This window comes from Lepisosteus oculatus, chromosome 6, assembly GCF_040954835.1.
Source record: "Lepisosteus oculatus isolate fLepOcu1 chromosome 6, fLepOcu1.hap2, whole genome shotgun sequence".
Taxonomy (NCBI): domain Eukaryota; kingdom Metazoa; phylum Chordata; class Actinopteri; order Semionotiformes; family Lepisosteidae; genus Lepisosteus; species Lepisosteus oculatus.
In genome coordinates, this window is record NC_090701.1 from 44,905,171 (window position 1) to 44,917,446 (window position 12,276).

Below are 12,276 nucleotides of genomic sequence, written 5' to 3' on the forward strand. Positions count from 1 at the left end.
CTGGAGTTTTAATAGCTGTCAGTAGTCTCACTGATACTTCTTGACTAATGGAGAAAACTGTACAGATTTTTTATTTTCACCAAAATCCCAGTGTCTTCATTAACAACACACAAATGTACCCGTAGAGACTGTCGGTATTAGACAGACTTTGTCTTTTAAAGTCAGGTACAGCTGTCGGCCCCATTGCGGGATAATCACACAATTCGGATAACAATACAGGAATATTAAGGGGCAGAGCGGTGGCTCAGGATCTGCGCCTGTGGCTGGAAGGTTACCAGATCAAATCCTGCGGCTGGCAGACGAATCCTACTCCGTTGGGCCCCTGAGCAAGGCCCTTCACCCCAACTGCTCCAGGGGTGCTGTACAATGGCTGACCCTGCGCTCTGACCAGCAGGCTCTCTCCCTATCTGTGTGTCTGTGTGCCTCATGGAGAGCAGGCTGGGGTATGCAAAGAGATCATTCCTAATGCAAGACATTGTAAAGGGTTAATAAAATGATGTCATTATTATTATTATTATTATTAACGCCTGTCAAAGGAGACTGAGCTGTTCTCTGTGTTACGGCCAGGGTCTGGGGTCTCTGTCAGGTCTTGTAGCAGACCCTCTGCGATGAGGTAAGAGCTGGAGGAAGCAGGGGGGGTGGTAAGAGGGAACAGAGAGGGGTTTAATAGTGCACAGAATAACAGTGACAGTCCATGAGACAGTGAGCGGGGAAGACAAAGAACGGCATCCAAATCGGAGCAGGTCCAGAGGCAGGTTAGGGCTCAGTGTGGGAGTCCATCAGCAAGAAATCCATCCTGGGACGCGACAAGGTTACAATCCCCGGCAAGGGGGAAAACACGAACAGACAAAACATGGAGGTCCAAGGGTGACGGGGCGAGGTCCTCCAGACCCCGGGCTCAGGAAACGGGGGGTGTCGGGGATGAGGCCTGTGCCCTCAGGAGACGGACGTAGGGTTTCCTGGTGCCAGGGGGGCCTCGCCACATCTGTACCCTAATGTTGAGCCCCGGGGGCTGGAGGAGCTGGTCTTTAAATAGCAGTACACATAACAGGGTACACCTGGGGAACACAGCAACAATCACAGGACTGATGACAGGAGTAGTGGAGCGCCCTCTAGGGGAGGAATGTCATCTGTGAGACTCTGAGGCTGGATTCTAGCAGTTTGATAAACAGTACAAGGATTAACATGTATAAACTCAAGAAAAAATGTCTTTCTTCGATTTACTCTAGTTGGCTGAGTGACACCCCCAGCAGTATTCAATGCAATATAATCAATCATTTATTCAGGCATAAAAGAAAAACACAAAAGGGGACATCTCAGATGAAACTACAGCGAAGAAGAGAAACTGACCAACTAGCAGAAACGGAAATCCCAGCCATTCAAATGCACGATGAAAGTTATGCCTAGACTGGGAGACAAGTGTACCAGTTGTTTGTTGGTATCAGAGTTTGCTTGATATTGGAGTGCTGAGCCAAGTCAGGAAACAAATACAGATTAATTCCAAGAAGAATAGAGAGGAGGGTTGAAGCAGGAATATTAAAACCGCTTCAGGAGAGAGCAGAGGGTAGCAGGGATATTGACCAGTGAGGGAGAGAGGAGTAGCCAGGATATAAAATGGAAAATGGTAGCAGGGACATAAAGCACATGAGGACAGAGCAGGTGAGAAAGTTCCTTTTTACTGACCAAACCATCTTAGTTTGGAATGTGATCTTTTTAATCTTTTCTCTGTGTTTTTAATAATTAACAACATCTTACAATCCAGACATTTTCTAACTGCTTTATCCTATTAATTCAGGGAGGACACACTGTACTTCTCCTGAGTGCAGTTTTAAGTGGGACACAAGGGTTTACAGCGCTGCTCTTACAAACAGCGTAAACAAAACCTGGTAGATACACAATATATTGTAACAATCAACCTTGGTAATGATTGCCGAAGTTTGAGTTACAGAAAAATAAAACATATGTGAAGTGAGTCGGATACAATTATTTTATATAAAGGCTCTGGAAATAGACAGGACCGTGCTGGGGACATTAAAGGATAATATGTACTGAGACGAGCTGCAAAATGTTTAGTAAACTATAAGCAAATACATAAAATAAGTCTTTCCTCCTTGATGAAACATCTCCTTTCCCTGAGTATCCAGTATTAATTCCAGTTTAAAAACAAGCACACCGCCTTTGCTAACCGAAACAGCAGCAGGAAAACAGTTTCCAAACAAGTATGAAACCTTCAAGTACAGCACTTCCTGCTTTCACGAATAACCAAATAGTAGTAGGTAATTTTTCCCTACGAGTTAATTTGATCCCAAATTCCGTTCACGAACAAACCTAGTTCTTGAACGGATGACATTCCAATTCAAAGAAGCACAATCAGCCATTTTCTCACTTTTCTGTGTCAAAGTTTAACTGCACCTGAATGCTATAGTATTGTATATACATACATAATGCATATACAATATACAGACGAACACAGGACTGGGCCCGCCCACTCGAGAGAGCGGCTCGATTGAGTCTTAAAGGTGCAGGACACAATTAAAGGACAGTTTGAACACATGCAGGGGTTTTATTTATACATTTCTAATCAGCTTTTAATACCACCCAACCACACTTGTTAGTAGGGGTATTTCAATTTTTTGATTGAGAACTTAATTTTGTAGCTTGCGTTTTAAATGTAGGTGGAACAGTGAAGCAGTGCTGCCTTGCAGCAGTGAGGCCCTGGGTTCAAGTCTTGGGGTGCTGTCGGTGTGGAGCTTGAATGTTCTTACACCGTTCGAGTGGGTTTCTTCTGGGTGATCTCAGAGTTCAAAGACGTCCTGGTAGGTTAATTGGCTTCTGGGAAAATTGGCCCTGCTGTGAGTGTGTCTGTATCTATGTGTGCCCTCTGTCCCATCTAGGGTGTACCCTGCCTTGTGCCTGTTGCTTGCTGGCATGGCATAGACTCCAGCTCCCCCATAAAGTGGGTAGGAAATGGATGGAAATATAGACACAACAACTTGTTAGAACTTTTAAAGTACTTGTGTAAAAGAACAGGCACTGAACCTATATTATTGTTAACATTTAATTAACCACACATTCTTTGCTCTTGGGCTTCTGCAGATTCTGAACTGGCCAGATGGGTTGAGTGTTGCCTCATCTATACTTGTTTCTATGTTGCCTTGTCACTTCCTCATATCACCCTCTGAGCCTGTCTCACGCAAACAGACATGCTATCCTGAGGACACAATGTCTCTCTCTGCTAAAACCTGCTGGCTCCTTCTCTGCCTGACTCTGCTGCTTCGCCCTCAAGGTAGGATACAGGTTTAAATAAACCAATTAGTCATTTCTCTGTAAATGTAGTTATTTTTTAAACGATCGTGATGGTTTTAGGTAAAGGGGCGTTAACAGTTATTTGGGCCTCAAAATTAAGGAAGTGAGACAAATATAAAATTTCACACAAATTTACAGTCCGCCTTACGTTTAGTTAAACTGTGTAGCAAAGGTTCTCTTTCTAAAAAGCCACAAACGTACCGAGTCAAGCAGCTGGCAACATGAGGGAGACACGGTGCCCGGCTCAGCTACACAGCGGAGAGAGCAGAGAAAGGACGCCACGGCGAAGCTGAAGTCTTGCACAGGCCCATGGAAGACACCGAAGATCACCAAGGGAATCGACAGTCGCCCCGGCTCTTGTGTGGTTCCATGGTGTAATGGTTAGCACTCTGGACTCTGAATCCAGCGATCCGAGTTCAAATCTCGGTGGAACCTTTTGTGGGTGACATTGGAATTGGTGTCTGGAATGCCAAACGGGAATTCCCGCTGAAATAAACGGGGTGGGGGGAAAAAAGCCACGCTTCCCTGACCAGGAACCAAACCTGGGCCGCAGCGGTGAGAGCGCCGAATCCTAACCACTAGACCACCAGGGACACGGGGAAAAGCCCTCTCCCGTCTGTGGCGTGCCCGCAGTGCGACCGACGTCGGCTCTGAAAGCGGGGCCAAGCTCGGCAATCTTTAATTGAGACAGAGACTCATCCACCAGCGATTTTAAAACTGCAGTAACCCGTTGAAGACACGACCCCGCCTGCCGTCGTCACTTAGATCTAACCCGCAAAAGAATCACTGCTACAACAGCTTCCGCGACACAATGGTCAGCCAACTGGGGGAGGAACTGTGTTGTGAAAAACTGGAAAGACACAACAGGGAAACCCACCAGGTTCAGTGTCATACAGACTAGTGTCGCTTGACAGACAAAACTTGCAGTACAAGATTTCTAAAGATTCTTCACAATCACAGGAGTTACAGCCATCACACATCGGTGGGTTAACACTCACACACACAAAGAAAACCACATCGCCCAGCACAAAGAAGAAAACAAGACTTACACCAAGTTGAGAGCACTTTGCCGCTGGGGGAACGGAATCACGACTGTCTTCGATATTGACGCCAGGCTTTCCCTACACAAGGCCAGAACCAGACCGTGAAAAGATGGCTCCGGGATGCCCGCGCTGCTCAGGTCGAGCCCGTTATGCCAAAGCAGCCTGTGGCGGGCAATGAAAACTCAAGCAGCCAGTGTGTCTGCTTCCTGGTCTGCAAAGGCTCTCCAGGAAAATCTCTCTTGCGCTTCTGCTGAACTGCTGCTTCATCTACACAGGGGCCCCCGCCTTCTTAATCAAGGAGTCCAATGGCAGCATTAGTCGCAAGTGCTCGTCAGTTCCCACACAGTCGGGGAGGAGCCCGGGACTTGATGAGGACAACGACAGCCAGCTTGGCATTGTTTTCCTCGGCACCTATCAATTATCACAGCAGGGTGTGACGTCCCCGGGGCGTGGGGTGTGAGTGAGGGACAGGAAGCAAGCAAGAGACAGAGGAAGTCAAGAGCCACCACACCCTGTTGCTTGCCAGTAATCACACAACTATGGCCCTCAGCTGATACCCCTTTACAAGTGGGAGACCCTGCTCCGAGTCCAGCCCGAGTGCAAAAGGAGGGCAAAAGGCCCCAGCGAGATTTGAACTCGCGACCCCTGGTTTACAAGACCAGTGCTCTAACCCCTGAGCTATGGAGCCACGAGGCTCCAGGTCCTGACTCACGCGCACACAAACGTACCGAGTCAAGCAGCTGGCAACATGAGGGAGACACGGTGCCCGGCTCAGCTACACAGCGGAGAGAGCAGAGAAAGGACGCCACGGCGAAGCTGAAGTCTTGCACAGGCCCATGGAAGACACCGAAGATCACCAAGGGAATCGACAGTCGCCCCGGCTCTTGTGTGGTTCCATGGTGTAATGGTTAGCACTCTGGACTCTGAATCCAGCGATCCGAGTTCAAATCTCGGTGGCACCTTTTGTGGGTGACATTGGAATTGGTGTCTGGAATGCCAAACGGGAATTCCCGCTGAAATAAACGGGGTGGGGGGAAAAAAGCCACGCTTCCCTGACCAGGAACTGAACTTGGGCCGCAGCGGTGAGAGTGCCGAATCCTAACCACTAGACCACCAGGGACACAGGGAAAGGCCCTCTCCCATCTGTGGCGTGCCCGCAGCGCGACCGACGTCGGCTCTTAATGCGGGGCCGAGCTCGGCAATCTTGAATTGAGACAGAGACTCATCCACCCGCGATTTTAAAACTGCAGTAACCCGTTGAAGACACGACCCCGCCTGCCGTCGTCACTTAGATCTAACCCGTAAAAGAATCACTGCTACAACAGCTTCCGCGACGCAATGGTCAGCCACCTGGGGGAGGAACCGTGGTGTGAATGACTGGAAGGACACAACAGGGAAACCCACGAGGTTCAGTGTCATACAGACTAGTTTCGCTTGACAGAAAATGAAATCACAAGTAGCCAGTGTGTCTGTAAAGGCTCTCCAGGAAAATTTCTCACGCTTCTGCTGAACTGCTGCTTCATCTACGCAGGGGCCCCCGCCTTCTTAATCAAGGAGTCCAATGGTAGCATTTGTCGCAAGTGCTCGTCAGTTCCCACACAGTCGGGGAAGAGCCCGGGACTTGATGAGGACAACGACAGCCAGCTTGGCATTGTTTTCCTCGGCACCTATCAATTATCACAGCAGGGTATGACGTCCCCGGGGCGTGGGGTGTGAGTGAGGGACAGGAAGCAAGCAAGAGACAGAGGAAGTCAAGAGCCACCACACCCTGTTGCTTGCCAGTATTCACACAATTACGGCCCTCAGCTGATACCCCTTTACAAGCGGGAGACCCTGCTCCGCGTCCAGCCCGAGTGCAAAAGGCCCCGGCGAGATTTGAACTCGCGACCCCTGGTTTACAAGGCCAGTGCTCTAACCCCTGAACTATGGAGCCACGAGGCTCCAGACCCTGACTCACGCACACACAAGCGTACCGAGTCACGCAGCTGGCTACATGTGGGAGACACGGTGCCCGGCTCAGCTACACAATGGAGAAAGCAAAGAAAGGACGCCACGGCGAAGCTGAAGTCTTGCACAGGCCCATGGACGTCGCCCCAGCTCTCGTGTGGTTCCATGGTGTAATGGTTAGCACTCTGGGCTTTGAATCCAGCGATCTGAGTTCAAGTCTCGGTGGAACCTGTTGTGGGTGACATTGAAATCAGGACCTGTGTATGGGATCGTGGGCTGCTTTCCTTGCGTGCTCTGCTGTGGGCAAAGAAACCTGCTTTTACTCATCAGCCTTTCTAGGACCTGCAAGATATCACCCACTACTGCAGACGATTGAGTGTACAGCAGACATGCGTGTATTTTATGACAGAGGTTCCTGCGTCGTCAAAATGCCCGGAACACCTCCTCCGAGTTCAACGTCTTGCACGGCTCTAAGGGTAACAAACGGGGTGTGGGAAAAAAGGCCACACTTCCCTGACCGGGAATCGAACCCGGGCCGCGGCGGTGAGAGCGCCGAATCCTAACCACTAGACCACCAGGGACACGGGGAAAAGCCCTCTCCCGTCTGTGGCGTGCCCGCAGTGCGACCGACGTCGGCTCTGAAAGCGGGGCCAAGCTCGGCAATCTTTAATTGAGACAGAGACTCATCCACCAGCGATTTTAAAACTGCAGTAACCCGTTGAAGACACGACCCCGCCTGCCGTCGTCACTTAGATCTAACCCGCAAAAGAATCACTGCTACAACAGCTTCCGCGACACAATGGTCAGCCAACTGGGGGAGGAACTGTGTTGTGAAAAACTGGAAAGACACAACAGGGAAACCCACCAGGTTCAGTGTCATACAGACTAGTGTCGCTTGACAGACAAAACTTGCAGTACAAGATTTCTAAAGATTCTTCACAATCACAGGAGTTACAGCCATCACACATCGGTGGGTTAACACTCACACACACAAAGAAAACCACATCGCCCAGCACAAAGAAGAAAACAAGACTTACACCAAGTTGAGAGCACTTTGCCGCTGGGGGAACGGAATCACGACTGTCTTCGATATTGACGCCAGGCTTTCCCTACACAAGGCCAGAACCAGACCGTGAAAAGATGGCTCCGGGATGCCCGCGCTGCTCAGGTCGAGCCCGTTATGCCAAAGCAGCCTGTGGCGGGCAATGAAAACTCAAGCAGCCAGTGTGTCTGCTTCCTGGTCTGCAAAGGCTCTCCAGGAAAATCTCTCTTGCGCTTCTGCTGAACTGCTGCTTCATCTACACAGGGGCCCCCGCCTTCTTAATCAAGGAGTCCAATGGCAGCATTAGTCGCAAGTGCTCGTCAGTTCCCACACAGTCGGGGAGGAGCCCGGGACTTGATGAGGACAACGACAGCCAGCTTGGCATTGTTTTCCTCGGCACCTATCAATTATCACAGCAGGGTGTGACGTCCCCGGGGCGTGGGGTGTGAGTGAGGGACAGGAAGCAAGCAAGAGACAGAGGAAGTCAAGAGCCACCACACCCTGTTGCTTGCCAGTAATCACACAACTATGGCCCTCAGCTGATACCCCTTTACAAGTGGGAGACCCTGCTCCGAGTCCAGCCCGAGTGCAAAAGGAGGGCAAAAGGCCCCAGCGAGATTTGAACTCGCGACCCCTGGTTTACAAGACCAGTGCTCTAACCCCTGAGCTATGGAGCCACGAGGCTCCAGGTCCTGACTCACGCGCACACAAACGTACCGAGTCAAGCAGCTGGCAACATGAGGGAGACACGGTGCCCGGCTCAGCTACACAGCGGAGAGAGCAGAGAAAGGACGCCACGGCGAAGCTGAAGTCTTGCACAGGCCCATGGAAGACACCGAAGATCACCAAGGGAATCGACAGTCGCCCCGCCTCTTGCGTGGTTCCATGGTGTAATGGTTAGCACTCTGGGCTCTGAATCCAGCGATCCGAGTTCAAATCTCGGTGGAACCTTTTGTGGGTGACATTGGAATTGGTGTCTGGAATGCCAAACGGGAATTCCCGCTGAAATAAACGGGGTGGGGGGAAAAAAGCCACGCTTCCCTGACCAGGAACTGAACTTGGGCCGCAGCGGTGAGAGTGCCGAATCCTAACCACTAGACCACCAGGGACACAGGGAAAGGCCCTCTCCCATCTGTGGCGTGCCCGCAGCGCGACCGACGTCGGCTCTTAAAGCGGGGCCGAGCTCGGCAATCTTGAATTGAGACAGAGACTCATCCACCCGCGATTTTAAAACTGCAGTAACCCGTTGAAGACACGACCCCGCCTGCCGTCGTCACTTAGATCTAACCCGTAAAAGAATCACTGCTACAACAGCTTCCGCGACGCAATGGTCAGCCACCTGGGGGAGGAACCGTGGTGTGAATGACTGGAAGGACACAACAGGGAAACCCACGAGGTTCAGTGTCATACAGACTAGTTTCGCTTGACAGAAAATGAAATCACAAGTAGCCAGTGTGTCTGTAAAGGCTCTCCAGGAAAATTTCTCACGCTTCTGCTGAACTGCTGCTTCATCTACGCAGGGGCCCCCGCCTTCTTAATCAAGGAGTCCAATGGCAGCATTTGTCGCAAGTGCTCGTCAGTTCCCACACAGTCGGGGAAGAGCCCGGGACTTGATGAGGACAACGACAGCCAGCTTGGCATTGTTTTCCTCGGCACCTATCAATTATCACAGCAGGGTATGACGTCCCCGGGGCGTGGGGTGTGAGTGAGGGACAGGAAGCAGGCAAGAGACAGAGAAAGCCAAGAGCCACCACACCCTGTTGCTTGCCAGTATTCACACAATTACGGCCCTCAGCTGATACCCCTTTACAAGCGGGAGACCCTGCTCCGCGTCCAGCCCGAGTGCAAAAGGCCCCGGCGAGATTTGAACTCGCGACCCCTGGTTTACAAGGCCAGTGCTCTAACCCCTGAACTATGGAGCCACGAGGCTCCAGACCCTGACTCACGCGCACACAAACGTACCGAGTCACGCAGCTGGCTACATGTGGGAGACACGGTGCCCGGCTCAGCTACACAATGGAGAAAGCAAAGAAAGGACGCCACGGCGAAGCTGAAGTCTTGCACAGGCCCATGGACGTCGCCCCAGCTCTCGTGTGGTTCCATGGTGTAATGGTTAGCACTCTGGGCTTTGAATCCAGCGATCCGAGTTCAAGTCTCGGTGGAACCTGTTGTGGGTGACATTGAAATCAGGACCTGTGTATGGGATCGTGGGCTGCTTTCCTTGCGTGCTCTGCTGTGGGCAAAGAAACCTGCTTTTACTCATCAGCCTTTCTAGGACCTGCAAGATATCACCCACTACTGCAGACGATTGAGTGTACAGCAGACATGCGTGTATTTTATGACAGAGGTTCCTGCGTCGTCAAAATACCCGGAACACCTCCTCCGAGTTCAACGTCTTGCACGGCTCTAAGGGTAACAAACGGGGTGTGGGAAAAAAGGCCACACTTCCCTGACCGGGAATCGAACCCGGGCCGCGGCGGTGAGAGCGCCGAATCCTAACCACTAGACCACCAGGGACACGGGGAAAAGCCCTCTCCCGTCTGTGGCGTGCCCGCAGTGCGACCGACGTCGGCTCTGAAAGCGGGGCCAAGCTCGGCAATCTTTAATTGAGACAGAGACTCATCCACCAGCGATTTTAAAACTGCAGTAACCCGTTGAAGACACGACCCCGCCTGCCGTCGTCACTTAGATCTAACCCGCAAAAGAATCACTGCTACAACAGCTTCCGCGACACAATGGTCAGCCAACTGGGGGAGGAACTGTGTTGTGAAAAACTGGAAAGACACAACAGGGAAACCCACGAGGTTCAGTGTCATACAGACTAGTGTCGCTTGACAGACAAAACTTGCAGTACAAGATTTCTAAAGATTCTTCACAATCACAGGAGTTACAGCCATCACACATCGGTGGGTTAACACTCACACACACAAAGAAAACCACATCGCCCAGCACAAAGAAGAAAACAAGACTTACACCAAGTTGAGAGCACTTTGCCGCTGGGGGAACGGAATCACGACTGTCTTCGATATTGACGCCAGGCTTTCCCTACACAAGGCCAGAACCAGACCGTGAAAAGATGGCTCCGGGATGCCCGCGCTGCTCAGGTCGAGCCCGTTATGCCAAAGCAGCCTGTGGCGGGCAATGAAAACTCAAGCAGCCAGTGTGTCTGCTTCCTGGTCTGCAAAGGCTCTCCAGGAAAATCTCTCTTGCGCTTCTGCTGAACTGCTGCTTCATCTACACAGGGGCCCCCGCCTTCTTAATCAAGGAGTCCAATGGCAGCATTAGTCGCAAGTGCTCGTCAGTTCCCACACAGTCGGGGAGGAGCCCGGGACTTGATGAGGACAACGACAGCCAGCTTGGCATTGTTTTCCTCGGCACCTATCAATTATCACAGCAGGGTGTGACGTCCCCGGGGCGTGGGGTGTGAGTGAGGGACAGGAAGCAAGCAAGAGACAGAGGAAGTCAAGAGCCACCACACCCTGTTGCTTGCCAGTAATCACACAACTATGGCCCTCAGCTGATACCCCTTTACAAGTGGGAGACCCTGCTCCGAGTCCAGCCCGAGTGCAAAAGGAGGGCAAAAGGCCCCACCGAGATTTGAACTCGCGACCCCTGGTTTACAAGACCAGTGCTCTAACCCCTGAGCTATGGAGCCACGAGGCTCCAGGTCCTGACTCACGCGCACACAAACGTACCGAGTCAAGCAGCTGGCAACATGAGGGAGACACGGTGCCCGGCTCAGCTACACAGCGGAGAGAGCAGAGAAAGGACGCCACGGCGAAGCTGAAGTCTTGCACAGGCCCATGGAAGACACCGAAGATCACCAAGGGAATCGACAGTCGCCCCGGCTCTTGTGTGGTTCCATGGTGTAATGGTTAGCACTCTGGACTCTGAATCCAGCGATCCGAGTTCAAATCTCGGTGGAACCTTTTGTGGGTGACATTGGAATTGGTGTCTGGAATGCCAAACGGGAATTCCCGCTGAAATAAACGGGGTGGGGGGAAAAAAGCCACGCTTCCCTGACCAGGAACTGAACTTGGGCCGCAGCGGTGAGAGTGCCGAATCCTAACCACTAGACCACCAGGGACACAGGGAAAGGCCCTCTCCCATCTGTGGCGTGCCCGCAGCGCGACCGACGTCGGCTCTTAAAGCGGGGCCGAGCTCGGCAATCTTGAATTGAGACAGAGACTCATCCACCCGCGATTTTAAAACTGCAGTAACCCGTTGAAGACACGACCCCGCCTGCCGTCGTCACTTAGATCTAACCCGTAAAAGAATCACTGCTACAACAGCTTCCGCGACGCAATGGTCAGCCACCTGGGGGAGGAACCGTGGTGTGAATGACTGGAAGGACACAACAGGGAAACCCACGAGGTTCAGTGTCATACAGACTAGTTTCGCTTGACAGAAAATGAAATCACAAGTAGCCAGTGTGTCTGTAAAGGCTCTCCAGGAAAATTTCTCACTCTTCTGCTGAACTGCTGCTTCATCTACGCAGGGGCCCCCGCCTTCTTAATCAAGGAGTCCAATGGCAGCATTTGTCGCAAGTGCTCGTCAGTTCCCACACAGTCGGGGAAGAGCCCGGGACTTGATGAGGACAACGACAGCCAGCTTGGCATTGTTTTCCTCGGCACCTATCAATTATCACAGCAGGGTATGACGTCCCCGGGGCGTGGGGTGTGAGTGAGGGACAGGAAGCAGGCAAGAGACAGAGAAAGCCAAGAGCCACCACACCCTGTTGCTTGCCAGTATTCACACAATTACGGCCCTCAGCTGATACCCCTTTACAAGCGGGAGACCCTGCTCCGCGTCCAGCCCGAGTGCAAAAGGCCCCGGCGAGATTTGAACTCGCGACCCCTGGTTTACAAGGCCAGTGCTCTAACCCCTGAACTATGGAGCCACGAGGCTCCAGACCCTGACTCACGCACACACAAGCGT

At 51.8% G+C, this 12,276-nt stretch overlaps 14 non-coding genes across 14 annotated transcripts; 6 read left to right on the plus strand and 8 right to left on the minus strand.

The window, feature by feature from the left end:
- The first annotated feature begins 3,669 nt into the window (after positions 1-3,669).
- Positions 3,670-3,741, plus strand: trnaq-cug (transfer RNA glutamine (anticodon CUG)). Its single transcript has one exon. It is a non-coding gene; the product is annotated as a tRNA-Gln (tRNA).
- Positions 3,742-4,964: 1,223 nt separating this feature from the next.
- On the minus strand, positions 4,965-5,037 carry trnat-ugu (transfer RNA threonine (anticodon UGU)). The gene has a single exon. It is a non-coding gene; the product is annotated as a tRNA-Thr (tRNA).
- Positions 5,038-5,239: 202 nt separating this feature from the next.
- Positions 5,240-5,311, plus strand: trnaq-cug (transfer RNA glutamine (anticodon CUG)). Its single transcript has one exon. It is a non-coding gene; the product is annotated as a tRNA-Gln (tRNA).
- An 898-nt stretch (positions 5,312-6,209) lies between these two features.
- Positions 6,210-6,282, minus strand: trnat-ugu (transfer RNA threonine (anticodon UGU)). The gene has a single exon. It is a non-coding gene; the product is annotated as a tRNA-Thr (tRNA).
- Positions 6,283-6,455: 173 nt separating this feature from the next.
- On the plus strand, positions 6,456-6,527 carry trnaq-uug (transfer RNA glutamine (anticodon UUG)). The gene has a single exon. It is a non-coding gene; the product is annotated as a tRNA-Gln (tRNA).
- A 278-nt stretch (positions 6,528-6,805) lies between these two features.
- trnae-cuc (transfer RNA glutamic acid (anticodon CUC)) lies at positions 6,806-6,877 on the minus strand. The gene has a single exon. It is a non-coding gene; the product is annotated as a tRNA-Glu (tRNA).
- A 1,065-nt stretch (positions 6,878-7,942) lies between these two features.
- On the minus strand, positions 7,943-8,015 carry trnat-ugu (transfer RNA threonine (anticodon UGU)). Its single transcript has one exon. It is a non-coding gene; the product is annotated as a tRNA-Thr (tRNA).
- A 202-nt stretch (positions 8,016-8,217) lies between these two features.
- On the plus strand, positions 8,218-8,289 carry trnaq-cug (transfer RNA glutamine (anticodon CUG)). The gene has a single exon. It is a non-coding gene; the product is annotated as a tRNA-Gln (tRNA).
- Positions 8,290-9,187: 898 nt separating this feature from the next.
- trnat-ugu (transfer RNA threonine (anticodon UGU)) lies at positions 9,188-9,260 on the minus strand. The gene has a single exon. It is a non-coding gene; the product is annotated as a tRNA-Thr (tRNA).
- A 173-nt stretch (positions 9,261-9,433) lies between these two features.
- On the plus strand, positions 9,434-9,505 carry trnaq-uug (transfer RNA glutamine (anticodon UUG)). The gene has a single exon. It is a non-coding gene; the product is annotated as a tRNA-Gln (tRNA).
- Positions 9,506-9,783: 278 nt separating this feature from the next.
- Positions 9,784-9,855, minus strand: trnae-cuc (transfer RNA glutamic acid (anticodon CUC)). Its single transcript has one exon. It is a non-coding gene; the product is annotated as a tRNA-Glu (tRNA).
- Positions 9,856-10,920: 1,065 nt separating this feature from the next.
- trnat-ugu (transfer RNA threonine (anticodon UGU)) lies at positions 10,921-10,993 on the minus strand. The gene has a single exon. It is a non-coding gene; the product is annotated as a tRNA-Thr (tRNA).
- A 202-nt stretch (positions 10,994-11,195) lies between these two features.
- On the plus strand, positions 11,196-11,267 carry trnaq-cug (transfer RNA glutamine (anticodon CUG)). Its single transcript has one exon. It is a non-coding gene; the product is annotated as a tRNA-Gln (tRNA).
- Positions 11,268-12,165: 898 nt separating this feature from the next.
- trnat-ugu (transfer RNA threonine (anticodon UGU)) lies at positions 12,166-12,238 on the minus strand. The gene has a single exon. It is a non-coding gene; the product is annotated as a tRNA-Thr (tRNA).
- Between the last annotated feature and the right edge of the window lie 38 nt (positions 12,239-12,276).